The sequence below is a fragment of the Microcaecilia unicolor genome, chromosome 6 (assembly GCF_901765095.1).
Source record: "Microcaecilia unicolor chromosome 6, aMicUni1.1, whole genome shotgun sequence".
Classification (NCBI taxonomy): domain Eukaryota; kingdom Metazoa; phylum Chordata; class Amphibia; order Gymnophiona; family Siphonopidae; genus Microcaecilia; species Microcaecilia unicolor.
Window position 1 is genome coordinate 58,416,689 of NC_044036.1, and position 16,967 is coordinate 58,433,655.

Consider the following 16,967-nt stretch of genomic DNA (forward strand, 5'->3'; position numbering starts at 1 on the left):
CAATTACCAGAGCAACTAAGAGGAGGGAAAAAATCAATTTACAGAGAGAAGGACCAGAAATGAGATTACCTTGGTTAGCAGGAACTTGGCATCGGTGACTACAAGATATAATATCAGGAGTCGTTATGCTTTTGTGAGGTGGTATTAGGTCATTGTGAGTAAGGTTATGGAGTTGAATTTGACGTCCTGGTGTGTGTGTGTACATTTTATTAGCTTTTCTCTGTTCCATTTTGTGAGGATTGTAGAACTAAGATTCACGGCGTAGCATCACTGGGATAGTAAAGGAAAGTTTGAAAGTCACTTCTGAGAGATCCTAACTTCTTTTTTTTTAGTTCAGCTATATGTAGTTTGTTGCTCTTGGAGCAGTCACACGTAAATACTTGAGCAGATATGCCAATCCGAAAGGCAAAGTGGGACTTAATTACATTGTAACTGTGCAGCCCGGAAACGTCTGAATTCTAGTTTGCTGACCTGAAGTTTTTATTTAGTTTTGTTGTCCGTTCTCCCCCCCCCCTCCTCCACCCGACTAACAAGTGTCGCCGTCTCTTCCTTTTAGACCAGGCATTCCATTTTGCGTTTAAAAATGGCCCGTAGAATTTATGGGGCTGGTTGTGGTGGTCTTATAATTTGACTTTTGTGTTTTAAGTTAGATCAGGGTTGCCCTCTGGATGGCAGTCGGTATTGCGAGCACCTGTTGCACTCTGTTCTTGAAGCACTATGTTCCCCCCTCCCCCCCCCCCCCCACCAGTGCAGAATGTCCTGGCTTCATTCCAGTGATAAGGGCAGGCACCGTGACGGGTTGCAACCAATGGGCCATTCCTAGGTCACAGAGTCAACTCTTTGGAATTTCTGGGGAAACTAGTTAGAAAAAAAAAATAGGAGGACAAATGTCACTTTGAATAGAGATGTTTAAATCGGATTCCTGCCTTAGGGTGAAGTTTAGGTCTGTTTTAGCTGGATGTAATGTCTCCCTCTACAGAGCATAGCATTAATCATGGCCTGACAAGAGAACGTGTGCTGAGGAAAATGGGCCCCTGTTGGTCTTGTCATTGATTTCTCCCCCTCCACCCCGCCCCCAATCTGTGAGGAGTACATTATAAACATTAAAATTCTCATGCAGGGATTAAGTCACGATCTCTGGATTGCAGTGTTGAAGGCAAGTGTGTTTAAAAGAAGACTGCTTAAAATTGAGAGGCCCTTTTGGGAGGCTTTCTGAAATTGGCGTTTAGGTTTTTTTTTTTATTTTTTTAACATGTGTTTTTTAATGCAGCTGTGCAAATTTCAGTCAGCCTCCGACACCAATTTGTGCCAGTTTGAGTAAACAACATAGCATGAATTTGCCACTGCGAGGTTCAAGATAACACTGAGGAGCTTGGTAACAATGCTGTAATAACGGGATTTAAAATAGAAGTAGGTATTTCCAGTAGGATGGATTGAACTGCCTGTATTATGCCACAGTAAGTATTGGCTTTTGGTCATGAGGCATTACCTAAGGTATCTCTTGAAGTGGGTCACAGCTTAACTTTCTCTCTGCTATTTAGTAGATTTGCTTTGCCCTACTTACCTATAAAAATGCCTGCATTTTAGAAAATTTAAATCACTGTCTTTTAAGATTCTAATTTTCTAATGGCTTTTTATGTGTAGTGTATATGACATATCTTAAGAGTGGAAGTTTATCTTTGAAGTAATAATTTAAAATTATTTTGTTTACTGCCCAAGACATTTCTTTAAGACCATAAGATCATTTTCAGTATCTTGCACTGGAAAGTGATGATATTGGGTTGTTGTTGGTTTTTTTTTTTTACACTAACAATAGAACTGTTCTTTGTGCTGCACTGGTTTTAGCTTTCACTGTTGAGTGGGAGGCAGAGGAGGAAGAACCAGACTTGAGACCTGTTTCGTGATTCCACTGAGCTGTAGTTTGTGCTCTCTGTCTGTTGGTCTTTTCATATCAATCAGCACCTCAAACTGATTACTGCTCTGGATCCAGATGACAGAATAATCTAACACCGATTTACTGTTAAAAAAAAAAAAAGAATTCCTTGCAGCTGAGGGAGGGAAGACTGACCTTGTGGAGTCTGCTGGCTTTGTTTTGGGATGTTAACATGCAGAGTTCATTCAGTAATAAGTATTATTGCAGTAGGCACCCTTGAATTCTGTTTTCTTTTTCTGTCTGTCTTCCTTTAAGAATAATGCACTTGCAGAGTGTTTATATTTCCTGTAATGGGTCACCTTTTTCTTTATAAGCATGTGGGTACAGTTCATAGAATTATTGCTCTCACTGAACTATTTTTCAAAGATAATTAGTTTTTAATGACATGCTCCCTTGGTTCAGAGAAGAAAGGGAAAAAAAATCAGCTTTCTTTTGTCTTAAGAAATAAGAAAATGGCCAAATAGTTAATGTTTGTGGTTGTGTGTATTTCTTATATTTGGTTCCAAATATTCTGTCACCCTGTCAATCACAGTAACAATTACAACCTACAGAAAGATTCTAAATATTTTTCACTGGTCCAGATTAACATATATCTTAATTGTTATAATTGGCTAACAGTTATTTACATAGTTATTTCTTGCCCATAAAAACTTGCGTACGTTGAATACTTATGTCATCTCTGGATTGGGGAAAAATTGACGGTCCTGCAAGATATCACAACCAGTGAACATCCTGTAGTTGTAGCCATTTTTGACATTAGATGTTGGAAGACTGTAATCTGAAGTCCACACTGTTAAATAGCTTCTCAGCACCTAGTCATGCTTTAGCTTTCCTGCCTATTGCAGTCAAGTGATTTATCCCAGCAAAGCAGTGCTGCAAAATTGCACAGTCATTATCTTCCAGAAAAGTACTCTTGGTGGCTAGGATCCAAAAATGACTTAGACGTTTTTCTTTTCTCTAAGGGACAGTATTAGTCGCCACTCTGAAGATATTTGGGAGAGCTGACTTTTGAGAGGAGCAGTTATATATTATCCTTTGCTGTACTCGTGTGCCACATATATTAAATCACAGAACTACTCGATGGTGTTGGGTCACAGATCTGACTATTGTGACGTCTTTACAATGTAACAGAACCAATATGTACCGAAAACGACCTAGAAATATTCACCACCTCTAACAGATCTACAGCAGCGGGCGGAACAAGGATTTGCCTGTAAGTAAAAGGACTTCTATTTCTTCTCTTGTGACTTAATTATGTTCACAAGGTAGCCTTCCTGGTTCCGGTCTCGGCATAAATGGTGATCCTCGTTTATTTAAATAGGTATTCTTTAAATGTGGAGACACACTTTTTGCAGTGCTATAGAATATTAGTCTTCTGCACCCAGCTTGGGTGCCGGGATTTGGTTTCAGCAGGTGTGACTGGCACTGATCACCTTTCTGTAAAGGTCATGCACCCTTGATAGAATAGCGCTTAGCCCTGATCTGTTCCGGCCCCCGTTTTGAGCACCATTTATAGAATTTCACCCATTAGGAACATAAGTGCTGTACACCGCCTTGTGTGAATCTCTTCCTAAAAGCAGTTAATAAATTCTAATATTTCTTTTTTTAAAAATTTGTGTAACTGAGAGACGTATATATGGCATAAATATGTGTCTATATTTATCCTGAAAGGCCAATAAAATATTTAGTGAACTTAATGGAGGTAAATTATATTTATTTTGTAACACTAATTACTATGAGGTGTATTTTCAAAGCACTTAAAAGTTCCACAAGTTACTATGGAACTTTGCAAGTCTAAGTGCTTTGAAAATACGCCTCCGAGTGAAATAAGGTACAAACCAACAACTAATATCAAAAAAAAATTTTTTTTTGCAAGACATACAATGCCACATCATATGTACACCCACATGAGAAATGTTAGAGAGTGCTCAGTTTATACTTCAGTCACTTAACCAAGAGACTGGCTGAATTGAGAACCATCATTGCACAACTTATGTTCTGTTATCATATACATATCAAAAATGACACCAACATTCAACATCCAGGTGGTGATTTCCAGAAACAATTCAGTTCCAGGGAAAATACCACAATTGCTATTCATGTATCCTTAGTGATTTCTTTCAATACATATACCACTAAACATAATTCCAATACTAATGCCAATATGTGGTCATTGATCCTATTTCCAATAATAACCAAACATGTATCAAATAATTGTTGTATTTATCTTCATATAAAATTTGGTATTTTGACGTCATCAGATCATGAAGGGAAGAAAGGTCTCATATCAGTCCAGTTCAAAAATGAATTCCATAAAATATTTAGATAAAAAAGAGGGACTTGGGAATGATAAGGAAGGCAGTAAATGCGAGAAACGGAGAACTGAGGTTTTTTTTTTTTTGAAGCCTGTAGTTGATGATGTTCATGTCGCGGTTCTTGTGGGCTATGCCGTCCCATTTAGATTAAGGAGGAATAGTATCCTAGTGGTTAGTGCAGCGGACTTTGATCCTGGGGAACTGGGTTCAATTCCCACTGCAGCTCCTTGTGACTCTGGGCAAGTCACTTAACCCGCCATTGCCCTAGGTACAAATGAGTACATGTATATACTATGTGAACCGCTTTGAATGTAGTTGCAAAAACCACAGAAATGCTTTATATCAAGTCCCCTTCCCTTTCCCTAATATGGTTGCCACATTAGCCTACCTAAACATGTAGAAACAAAGGTCAGTAAACAACTTCCAAACTTTCTAGAATCCTGGTTCTCATGGGGGGGGGGGGGGATATATGTAGCCATTTGTAGTCTCACCCTCCCCCCCCCCCCCCCCCCCCCCCCCACTTAAGCATTCCAGAGCACTCCTAGTTGTTACAGCAAAATGTAGCCCAAAGGATATGGGGGAGAATTCTTTGTAGCTGTTAATAGAGGTGCAGGGTGAGACGGGGTAGCTTGTGTTTTTTTTATTATCAGTTTTGGGAGAGATGAATTAGATAAAGTAGATATGGTGTTCTTGCAGTAGGCTGTTTGCTGCTTTTTAAGCAATATGACGTTTTATCATGTTTTCCATTTCTTCTATTAGACTGCAAAGTCATTTTGAAGTGACTCTGAAACCTGTATTGTAAAGTTACAAATGCTGTTTTCTTTGTCTTAAAAATTTCACGTATAAACCCTTTAATTAGGCTTATAGAGCCATTGGAAATTCTTTAGAACCTTCATTGGTTTGTCGCTGGATGTTTCATGCATTAAACAGTAGTATGGTTAAGCAGATGGCTACTCATGTTTGTTAAAATGTACGCATTTAATGAAACCTTTCTATTGCCAATGCCTATACTTTCTAACAGAGTTTTGGTAACCCTTCTTATCACCTGCAGAGGGAGCTTGCATATGAGATAATCACAGTAATGAAGGCCGGAAGAAATGCTTTTTTTCTCCAGTACATGTAGTCTCCCCATACCAGCCCTCTGCAAGCAGTTTTACTGACTCCTACGCATTGAATCCAGAATCACTGTTGCAGTGAGGTAAACGAAGGATTTTATATCGTTAAAATATTCTCTATCATAGGCTTCCACAGACTTTAAGCCAAACTTCAGTGTAGTTTATCTTTCGTTGCCTTTTAGAAATTTGATAAAAATAACAAGTCTTGGGCATTGTACTTCTGAAAGATTTAAGAGTCTCCACATTATTATTTTTATCAGCAGGAACATGCAAGTTGTCTTCTCTATTTTTATATGTGTGTTTATCTATTGTAACTTCACTCTGCTGCAGTTCTTGAAATTTAGGAATGTATTGAACGTATGATCAGCTTTTACTGAACAGCAGTCAAATGTAATTTCATAGAATTAGTGAAGTAATACAATTACAATTAAACGTGGCTCAAATTAATATTTTAAAACTGTAAGTTGAAGTCTTCATAACTCTTAATGTACTCGTTCATATATGACTCAGCCTTTTTTTTTCCCCCCTTTAATATGATAACACTGAGCAGCAAAGCAATCTTTTTCCTGCTGGGTTTTGAAGTTTTGCACTTTAAGCTCATCACGATAAACCCAGATGATTGGCCGTTTTTGGAGTAGCTGAGACCTTTTTAAGCGAAGGTAACGCTTAGTTCCATGCATTCGGTCTCTATGCAAAATCCCTATAAATGTCAGAGGGTGGAGGAATCCCAGCAAAACTTGGCAGAGAAAAATTGCAGCACTTATTTTTATTTTTTTCAGCTGTGAGACTTTAGCAGGTTTTGTGATGTGCTGAATGTGGGGCTTGATTTGTTTATCCTTCCATGTAAATGAGCATGAAACTTTTTTTTTTTTCTCTCATTTTGCTTTCTGTTCCCTCCTAGACTGTAGAATGAACAACTTCTGAAAGGATTCTAATCGGAACTCCTCCATAAAGTTTCTTGGATTTTTTTTTATTTTATTCCCAGTACTCAACATACCTTTACTGTGTCTAACAGAGCACTATCCCGGTGCCGATTTATTATTTATACTGGCTAATCCCTGCTAATGTGAAAAGTCAGCTTGTTATTGTAGCACCAAATGGCCCTTTAAGTAGGGAAACAGTTAAGTAGATCTCCTGTAATAGGTTGTTGTCCAATAAAGAGATTTACGGTATTGACCAAGTCTATTGTATAGGTATTACCCTCTCGCAGCACGCTTATGTATTATCGTAACAACTTAGAGCCACATTTGGATGGCGAATTTTCATAACAGGGTAAGAATATTAGCCACAGTAATTACACTCCAATGGGATTATGGTGGTAGGTTTTGCAAGGAAAGACACACACTGTGGAGGGATTTTTGGCAGCAGTTTGGAGGAGGAGGAGGAAAGTGAGTGAGATTTGCTTCTGAGTTAGATTGAAAGAAGCTGTTTTCTTCAAATATATTTTTCTTTTCTCAAAGCTAATGTGTGCTCTTTTTTTTTTTTTTGCTTCAGCAAAACCAAATGGAGGAAAGCTTTGTGTGGTTTAGTATGAGGTAGAAAAACATGCTTATAAGATATTTGTGTTAAAGAGCGCACAAGAGCATACATTTAACTGTAGCACAAAATAAATTTTAATTCCAGTGTTCATGTTTTGATAGCGAGATATCTATTGTGATTTGGTTCTTGACCAGTTAGTGGGTAGCCAATTGTGTAAGCTGGTAGCTATCTAAAACAGAGAATAATTTTGCTAACTGTTTTCTAGATGAACCCCAATCAAATTCAGACTTTTCGTTTTTATATGCATGTCTTGCCATTTCAATTCTGAAGGCAGTCCATAACAGCTAACAACTAGGTATGTGAACAGAAAAAAAGTTCAGTTTTATTTTTGGATGTTTCCCTGATATGGTTTTTTTTTTTCATTTTTTTCAGTTTTGTTGGCTGATTCATTTTGATACATTTTTAAAGCTGCTAATTCATAGGTTAGAATGGGTAAAATTCACACTTTTTATAGGCATGTTAATGAATGCAAATCCTTATTAACAAAAGATAAGTGTAATAATTATTGCTTTTTATATCCTTTTTGTAATTAACATGTAAATTAACTAATAAAACACCTAAAAAAGCCCTCACACCAAACATTTTATGAACTCCAGAACGAAACTCTTTGGCACAATGCAAGTACTATGTTGAGCATTAGCAGTAAATTTGAGAGACTGATTTCGCTCTGGTTTAAGAGTGAGGTTCATTCCAGTCATGGTATGCGTAAAGCTAAGGGCCCTGTTTACTAAGCAGCCTTAATGGTGCGTTAGCATTTTTAGCACGCACTAAACACTGTCTCCCATAGGAATATATGAGCAACTCTAGTGTAGTGAGCTAAAGAAGCTAGCGTGGCTTACTAAAGGGGGGCCTTTTGCGTGTACACCTATTTTCAAGGAGCAGCAAACAGAAAACAGTTCAACCCTATACTAAAAAGGTTTCCTGTATCATAAAGCTAGCCACAATAACAGTACCAGAGGAAAATTCATAAACTTATTAACAAAATGAAACGTCAAAAGGCTAAAAGCCACTGGCACAGTTAAAAAAGAAAAAAATAGCACTCAGCCTGTAGGAGCACTTGCTGGTTTCTTTTTACTATTAGGGAAAAAGAAAGACGGTGGAAACCCCCCCCCCCCACCACCACCACGGGAGAAAAATAACTGTTTCCAAAATCCCCTATCAAGTCCAAATTAAGGAACCATTATGGGTATCTTACATTAAAAAAAAAAAAAAATTGTTCAAAATTAAGTGACCCTTTTACTAAACTGCGTAAGTGTCTACACGTGCCCAACGTGTGCCAAAATGGAGTTACGCCTGGCTACTGCGTGGCTCTTGCAGTAATTTCAGTTTTTGCACGTGTCCGATACGCGCGTCTGAAAAATACTTTTTATTTTCAGACATTCGTATTGGACGCACGCCAAGTGGCATTTGACGTGCGTAGGTTATTACCGCCCGGTTACCACGTGAGAGCTAATCTTCCAGTGGACTATGCCAGATTATCAGATTTTAAAAAGCAAATGCAGATTATCTGGAATATCCTGTTTGAATATTAGCTGGCAGTCTTCCTGTGGACGGTTTTATCCAGGACCATAGTGAGACGGAGACAAGAGAATTGCCAAAGATGTCTATTTGGATATATGGATGAATGAAGGAAGATAAGCATGTTTTTTTTTGCATTTCTATATTGTTTGGAAGTACTCTTAAGCAAATATGGACCTATATAAGATACATTTTGAATAATTCTTTCATAAAGAGTACCCATAATGCTTCCTTAATTTGGACTTGATGGGGGATTTTTTTTTCAAAACAGTTAATTTTTCTCCCATGATGGGGGATTTTTTTTTCAGAAACAGTTAATTTTTCTCCCATGATGGGAGTTCCACCCCCCCCCCCCCCCCAATTAGTAAATAGAAACCAGAGATAATAATAAGTGCTCCTACAGGCTGAGTGCTAGTTTTTTTTTTTTTTTTTTTTTTAACTGCACCAGTTGAAATTGTTTCCTTTTGTTAAGTTTATGAGTTTATGAATTGTTCTTTGCTGTATCATAACGCAAACCACATAAGAGTACTTTTTAGTATAGGGTTGATGTGTAGAAATAACCCCAAGACAAACTAACTTTCCCATGCCAAATTAGTTGTCGCCCAGAGCTACAGACCCTTGCTTTCTTGTTCTTGTTAGTGACAGCCTGCAGTAGGTCCATTCATCTTTTGGCCCAGAATTTTTTTTTTTTTTTTGGGGGGGGGGGGGGGGGGTTTGAGCATGAGGGGGAGGATAGCCTTTTGGAACAGCATTAATGATTTGGATAGGGACAATTATCAGTTGGCTTCAGTCCTCGCTATCTGTCTTGGTTTCAGTAAAAACAGGAATCCTTCAAAGTCTGACAACATAAACAGTTTGATAAAGTATAAAGAAGAGCATTTTACGTTTGTTTCGATATTCGTGGCTAGGCTGATTTAAAAAAAAAATTTTTTTTATATTAATCAGTTTGTTGGAAACCATTGTCCTAATTTGGAACCAAAAATATTTTAAAACTTTTCTATGAACTAATGGCATTGAAGAGATTTGCATTGCTGTAATCAGAAGTCAGCTGTACTGCTTAGATCAGAGGTTCTCAAACGTGGTCCTGGAGGCACCCAGCCTGTCAGGTTTTCAGCATATCCGGAATGATTATTCAGGAGAGAAATTTGAATGCACTGCCCTTACTGCATGCAAATCTCTCTCATGATTATTCATTGTGGATATCCTGAAAACCTGACTAGCTGGGGTGCCTCCAGGACCAGGTTTGGGAACGACTGGCTTAGATGGTGTTTATTTGCTGTCTGCTTAGGGGCTGGATTTTGATTCAGAATGTTTTCGTTTTTTTTTTTTTTTTTCCCCCTGCCAAATGGAACTGTGCACTAATACAGTTGTGTTTTTTTAGTATTGGCTTTGTCTTTGCTTAAATAGGTTTATGCACTCTCTTTAGCTCATCCTAGAAAGAAATTCTGTAATAGATGTCACCTGTCAGGAGTTCACCCACCACCTTCTGCTAGGATTTATTATTATGTTTCTTTCTTCTCTTTGAGAACACAGAATTCTAGTTACGGGGTAGATTTTCAGTATCTAGTTTTGTTATAGCTCTGAAATTAGAGATTTGGGAGGGGGTGTGGTGGAAGCCATATAGGATTAAATTCAGTAAATGGCGGCTTAAAAAAATTGGCACAGGGAAAAAAAAACCCGTTTAAGTGTTATCTGTAAGCTGCGCCTAAAGTTTGGCACGGTTTATAGAACAAAGCCTAAGCATTGTGGTCATGCTTAAATTTAGATGTGACCATGTTGCAAATGCCCACGCCTGAATTTAAGCGTAGAGCACCGTTATTGTGTAATTATGTATGTAACTCAAATCATTGCCACAACGCCCATGACGTCCCCTTTCTGCAACCCCTTTTTCGTGCACGCATAAAGGTTAGGCATGTAACACCCAATTAAAACTAATTAGTGACAGTTGCTTGTTAAGCCAATTATTACTAATGGGCTCGTTATCTTAAATTATATTTGCAAATTGGGAGTGCGACTAAATTTTGCGCACGAATGTTTGGTGACCATTATAGAATCGGGGGATAGCGTGAACATAGCTATCGTAGTACAACACTATGCATATTTTAGACTCTTTGAAGTAATACATTCTGTTTTACCTAGTATAATATCTTTAATTTTGGAAATGGTGCAAAACATATTCCTTACTGTAGTTGTGGGTAAACAGAATAATATTTTTAATGCTGGTGTTAATTGGATTACTTTTGCAGAATGCAAGCCAAGTATGTGATTTAACTTATCCCACTTTCTAATTTATGTAAAAATGTGTGTATGTATGCCATCACTTGATGTGTATAGTATAATCTGAAGGAAAGTTAAACATTCAATGACCGTTGTTGAAACTGAATGGGGATGCTTTTTAAAATATAAAACTGCTTTTATTTCATTAAAATATGTACTGCAGATATGATATTAGGATTTGTAGCTCAGAAACTGATACCCCCCTCTCCGCAACGATTCGCTAAGCTGGAGTCATTGCAGTGTATTGGCGGCTCACTTACTGTTGCGTTGAAACTGTTATCTTTTTTTTTTTCCCCCTCCCTTTCTTTTTTAACTACTACTAGATAGATGAGTCACATTTGTAGAAAATATTTCACATATTTTCTATGTATGTTATTAGATCAAAGCTTGGAATAGCCTTTCTTTGGTTCCATTACTGGGAACAAGGTCCGTGACAAATGTGAAGGATGATGCTCTTTTACAAGGTCACTTTCAGAAATGCATATGTGTCTAGCCTTTTCTTAGTTCCTTTGTCCTTTTATCTGCTTTAAACATACACAGTTAAAATAACGCTGATAAATATATAACATCAAAGTGAATGCAGTGAACAGGATAAGTCGTATTTGGTGGTAGGTCTAAAAGGGCTGGTGCCAGAGGGCAAGTGTGATGGAGGTGGGCACAGAATCCTTTTCACCGAGCCCACATACAAGTTAATTATTGTTCAAATATAGATTTTCTTTTTTTTTTTTAGTTCAAAGGTGTTTTATATGTTTAACACGGATAACAAATGACAACATTGTGGAGAGAAGTTTTACAATAGTCCCTCCGCATAACTTTTCATCCTTTTCTTGGTACGTGAGGGACTTATCCAAACACTGCGCTTTCAGAAAGAACCCCCCCCCCCCCAAATAATTTTTCTCACGTAAGCTGTCTTAATACTTTGTACACCTGTTAAAGTGCAAAATAAAACATGGAAACCAGGTCACCCTGGTTGCCTACGTTTTCTCAGCATATTTCACAGTTGATTTTTCATATTGGCCTTCTTTTGTTTTGCGAAGCAGTAAATCGGAACTCGGCCCCACATTGGATTCAAAGTGTAGAATTTTAAACATGAGCCTGCAGATAAGGGAGTCATATCAACGGTCTGGAAAGTATTTACATACAGTTTGTAGTATATAGTCAAAAAATAATTGTGCAAATTCATTTGTTGCAGATAGCACTAATTGATCTGGAAGGACTTCGACCAATAAATGCATTTTATCTATTGCTGTCATTCCGCTGTTACACTTTTTTATTCAATAGAGAGAGTAGGTTCACACATTGGCTTTTTCTGAATTTGGGCACCTCTTCATGATCCATCAGGGGAGTTGTTAGATAACATTGGTATTCTAGTGACTAATATGCTGATTATGTGGTGAATTCTCCAAATGCCACAATTTTAATAAGTCTGCTAAGCATTTCTTATGTATTATCTGATAAATACAAGCTTTGCAGTTGCTAAAGTCATATTTCTTGGTTTCTCTGATGGATTTTCTTGCAGTGATTCCTAAACCTGGTCCTGGAGGCAACCCAGCCAGTCAGGTTTTCAGGATATCCACAAAGAATATTCATGAGAGAGATTTGCATGCAGCTGTTTCACTAACTGCGAATATTCAGCGGAAATAACCAGGTGTCTCCCGCTGAATGTTAGTGGTTAGCTATCTAAATGCTATTTAACTGGCCAGGAGCCGTTCCTGACCGGTTAAATAGCTCTGAATATTGGCCAGACAGAATTAACCCCCCCCCCACCCAAAAAAAACCCCAAACCTAGTACCTGCCTTGATTTGAACAGTGAACATATTTCCTATATACATGCCCATGCCTGTATAATGATGATTTGGAAAGGGAAATTTTGAAGAGATATAAAGGTTATTAATTTAAAAAAATCCAATTTTCCTCATAAAGAAAGTGAGGTGTTCTTAGTGCAAATTTGCAGGGCAGAATTGAGTTAATTAATAGGTTTAACATTTCAAAACCTACTCATGAGAGCATGGAGAAAAATTAAAGGGGAAATGGCAATCATTGAGCAACTGCGGAATAGCACAAACTCGATTATCTGAACTTTAATTATCTGAACAGCCCCTCAGGACCAGTTTCTTATGTTTTTAAAATGTGTTTTACACTGAAAGTGAAATCTGGTGTTGCAAGGAAAACACATTTCCCTGCTTCTTTTTAACTTGTATGTAGTGTGTGGAAGTCACCCCCACCCTCCTTAGTGCCCAGCATGGTAAATGCTGGTTTTAACTGTTATGTCTTTATCTGTAGCCAGTAATTCACCAGTTGTAGCCCAGAGAGCTGTAATTTACTGTGGTTTATTGGTCTGTTAGATTTTTTGTAATTAAACTTCCTGCCAGCCATGGCACCAACATCTACTGGTGATGAAGGAAAACACAAGGATCTTTCTGGTACACCGAATGAGCTGTGGCCTTAATGAGCTTTTGGCATTCTCCCCCCCCCCCCCCCCCTTATCTTTGGGTCATGTCTGTTGATTCTTAGGCAGGCTTTTCTCTGTTTCTGGCTCCCATGAGGTGTGATGCATTTTAGGGAGTAATCTGCAGGAATACATGTTGCCACTCGTGGAACATTTCACATCCTGTGTGTGTAAATAACAATTTTAAGAGTGCTACTACTTGCCTAAATCCACAGTTGCACATTTAGAAAGGGGTTGTGTTATGGAGTGACGAGCTGATTAAATATTGTAATAGCAATACCTGCATACTTTAAGCCAGTGGTTCCCAAAGCTGGTCCTGGAGGCACCCCAGCCAGCCAGGTTTTCAGGATATCCACAATGAATAATCATGAGAGAGATTTGCATTCAGTGGAGGCAGTGCATGCAAACGGCGCCTGACTTTAAGTGCCGTTTATAGAATAGCACTAAATACTCTCTTTTGGTGTGTATTTTTTTAAAGGTGCAATTGATACAATTTAGTACTTGAAGTTCAGATCAATGATATCTTTGAATGTGTTTATAAAATGGCTGTTCCTGCCATATTGTATGTGTTGCGTATTGCACATTCATTTCTTGCATCCTTATATACATTTTACAAGACTTCGCATTCCTCAAACCTTTTTCAGAATGTTTGTGAAACTGTGCCTGATAATGGTCATTCTATACATGCAGAATCTAGCTCTACCTTATTTGCTCATGGCTATAAGCTTTTTAAATTTAATTTTTTAAATTTCCTTAGCGTCCCTCCGGACCAGCCCAGGATTGGATTGATGGGTTGTGCACGCCTTCCACCTGGGCTGGTCCGGAGGGACTAAAGGAAAGCAAATTTAGCAGTTAAGGTCTAATTTCTCCATACTTGTCTGTAAGCCCAAAGCAATGTACATTTAGGTACAGTAGGTGGTTTTTCTGTCCATGGAAGGCTCATAATCTTTTACTAAGATGCGCTAGCGTTTTTAGCTCCTGCTAAAAATCAGCTGGTGGTAAATGCTGAGACATCCATTATATTCCTATGGGCGTTCCAGCTGACATTTAGCGGGAGCTAAAAACACTAGCACATCTTAGTTAAAAGACCCCCAAAGTTTGTATCTGAAGTAATGGAGGGTTAAGTGACCTGCCCAAGATCACAAGGAGCCGTAGTGGAATTTGAGCTGGGCCCCCCTGGTTCTTAGCCTGTTGTTCTAAACAATAGGCTAGTCCTTCACCCCATCCCATTTTACATTCATTAAAATACCTCTATTTTGAGAGTGCCACAAACATTTGATTTTTAGTCACTTGAACAGAGAAAAAGAAGAGCTAATTTTAAGCGCGTGTACAGCTGTTGGGATCACTGTCGATTAAAAAAAATAATAATAATAATAAAAGGTTTGGATTAGAGTTATGCTTACTGGTGAAGGTGAAGATGTTAAAACTAGGGACAGGGAAGAGTATGCAGAAGGTGATTAATAATTGCACTTTAATTGGTCCTTTTTTACTAAGCTGTGCCAGTGGGCGACTAATACACCCCTTAGGTTTTTCCCATACGCAAAGGCCATCTTTTACTACTGCTGGAAAATGGCTGATTTTTCTATTTTTTTTTTTTTTTCTAATAATGGCCATGCGCTAATGTTGGTAGAGATTAACTAAATTTTCAAATAGGGGAATTAGTATCCTCAATAAGTCGGTATACTGAATGGATTTTGAGAATTTGACTGTTGGTTCTGACGCAGCATTGGCGAAACGGTGGCCAGCATTGAGACTACGGTCACAGAAGAAGAGAAAGAGACAGAACAAGGGCTTGACCCAACATCTTAAGCTAAGCTAAGTGTTCATCTGAAATTTGTTTTCACTTGAGTTTTAATAATGCGTTGAAGGAGACTTTATATTATAGAAACGGGAGGTTTTTTGCCCGTGATGAAGAAGTCCTAGTTCTCTTAACACAGTTAAGAAGAGCTTCTTGAGGCTTTTTCCTCCTTTAATAAATATATTCTTTTTCCTCCTTCATTAGAAGTCATTTTCTTCCCACAACGAAGTTGTTTTCTATTAACAAAGTTTTCCTATTTATATAATTCATGCGCTAATGTTGCCATTGTGCGGCCATTAAAAAGATTTACCATGTAGATGGCCAGTACTGCAGATGCATGATTACCTGTTAGCTCTCTGATTTCCTCTAATTTTCGAGATGCCGAAGAGGCCGTTCTGCCTCCACTGCTCCTCAGCGGCAACCTCCAACCGCAGTAGGAATTCAGTCATATTTTCAGAGAGGAATGGTTCCAATATTGCCGGAGGGAAGCCCGTTGGTTTGTTCCGGAGTGAATGGAGCCTCCGGAGCATCCCCAGGGTTAGAGCTGTCGCTCAGCCCCAACGCAAGAGCTTCTCCTCCACAACAAATTAACTTGTGGAGCTACTGTTAGTAATATGCAATTTATCCCTAAAATCAGGTGTGGTACTGGAAGATTGGAGGGGGGCCAATGTAACGCCAATTTTTAAAAAGGATTCCAGAGGAGATCCAGGAAATTATAGACCGGTGAGTCTGACGTCGGTGCTGGGAAAAATGGTGGAGGCTATTATTAGGAATAAAATTACAGAGCACATACAAAAGCACGGGCTACTGAGACAAAGTCAGCACGGATTTAGTGAAGGGAAGTCTTGCCTCACAAATTACTGCATTTTTTCGAGGGGATGACCAAACATGTGGACAAAGGGGAGCTGGTGGATATTGTATATCTAGATTTTCAGAAGGCGTTTGACAAAGTGCCTCATGAAAGACTCCAAAGGAAACTGGAGAGTCATGGGATCGGAGGCAATGTATTATTATGGATTAAGAGCTGGTTAAAAGATAGGAAGCAGAGAGTAGGGTTGAATGGTCATTATTCTCGATGGAGAAGGGTAGTTAGTGGGGTCCCTCGGGTTTGTGCTGGGACTGCTGCTTTTTAACATATTTATAAATGACCTTGAGATGGGAGTAACTAGTGAGGTAATTAAATTCGCAGATGACACAAAGTTATCCAGGGTCGCCTCATCGCGGGAGGAGTGTGAAAGATTACAAGAGGACCTCGTGAGACTGGGGGATTGGGCGTCCAAATGTCAGATGAAGTTCAACGTTGACAAGTGCAAAGTGATGCACGTGGGAAGGAGGAACCCGAATTACGGCTATGTCATGCAGGGTTCCGCTTTAGGAGGTACGGACCAAGAAAGGGATCTGGGAGTCATCGTGGATAGGACGTTGAAATCTTCCGCTCAATTTGCTGCGGCAGCTAAGAAGGCGAACAGAATGTTGAGTATTATTAGAAAAGGGATGGAAAACAAGCATGAGGATGTTATAATACCGTTATATCGCTCCATGGTACGACCGCACCTGGAGTATTGTGTTCAGTTCTGGTCGCCTCATCTCAAAAAAGATATAAAGGAATTGGAGAAGGTGCAGAGAAGGGCGACGAAAATGATAAAAGGGATGGGACAACTACCTTTTGAGGAGAGGTTAAGAAGGCTAGGACTCTTTAGCCTGGAGAAAAGGCGGCTGAGGGGTGATATGATAGAGGTCTACAAAATAATGAGTGGGGTAGAGTGGACAGATGTGAAGCATTTGTTTACACTTTCTAACAATAATAGAAACAGGGGACACAAGATGAAATCAGAATGTGGTAGGTTTAAAACAAATTGGAGAAAGTTTTTCTTTACTCAGTGCGTGGTTAGACTCTGGAACTCATTGCCGGAGAAGGTAGTGACGGAAGCTGGCCTTGCTGAGTTTAAAGGGGGTTTGGACAGATTCCTGAAGCAAAAGTCCATTGATCGTTATTCAATTTTGGGGTTTTGCCAGGTTCTTG

At 38.8% G+C, this 16,967-nt stretch overlaps 1 protein-coding gene across 17 annotated transcripts in view; it reads left to right on the forward strand.

Annotated features, from left to right (window-relative positions):
- ADGRL2 (adhesion G protein-coupled receptor L2) overlaps positions 1-16,967 on the forward strand; it is a 377,345-nt gene that overhangs the window by 7,342 nt on the left and 353,036 nt on the right. The window contains exons 2-3 of one of the 17 annotated variants that reach the window (XM_030207171.1): positions 2,896-3,146; positions 5,300-5,446. The exons of the other annotated variants lie outside the window; for them this stretch is intronic. The gene's annotated coding sequence lies outside the window, so the exon portion shown is untranslated. The remainder of the gene's footprint in view (positions 1-2,895; positions 3,147-5,299; positions 5,447-16,967) is intronic. 17 annotated transcript variants of the gene reach the window in all.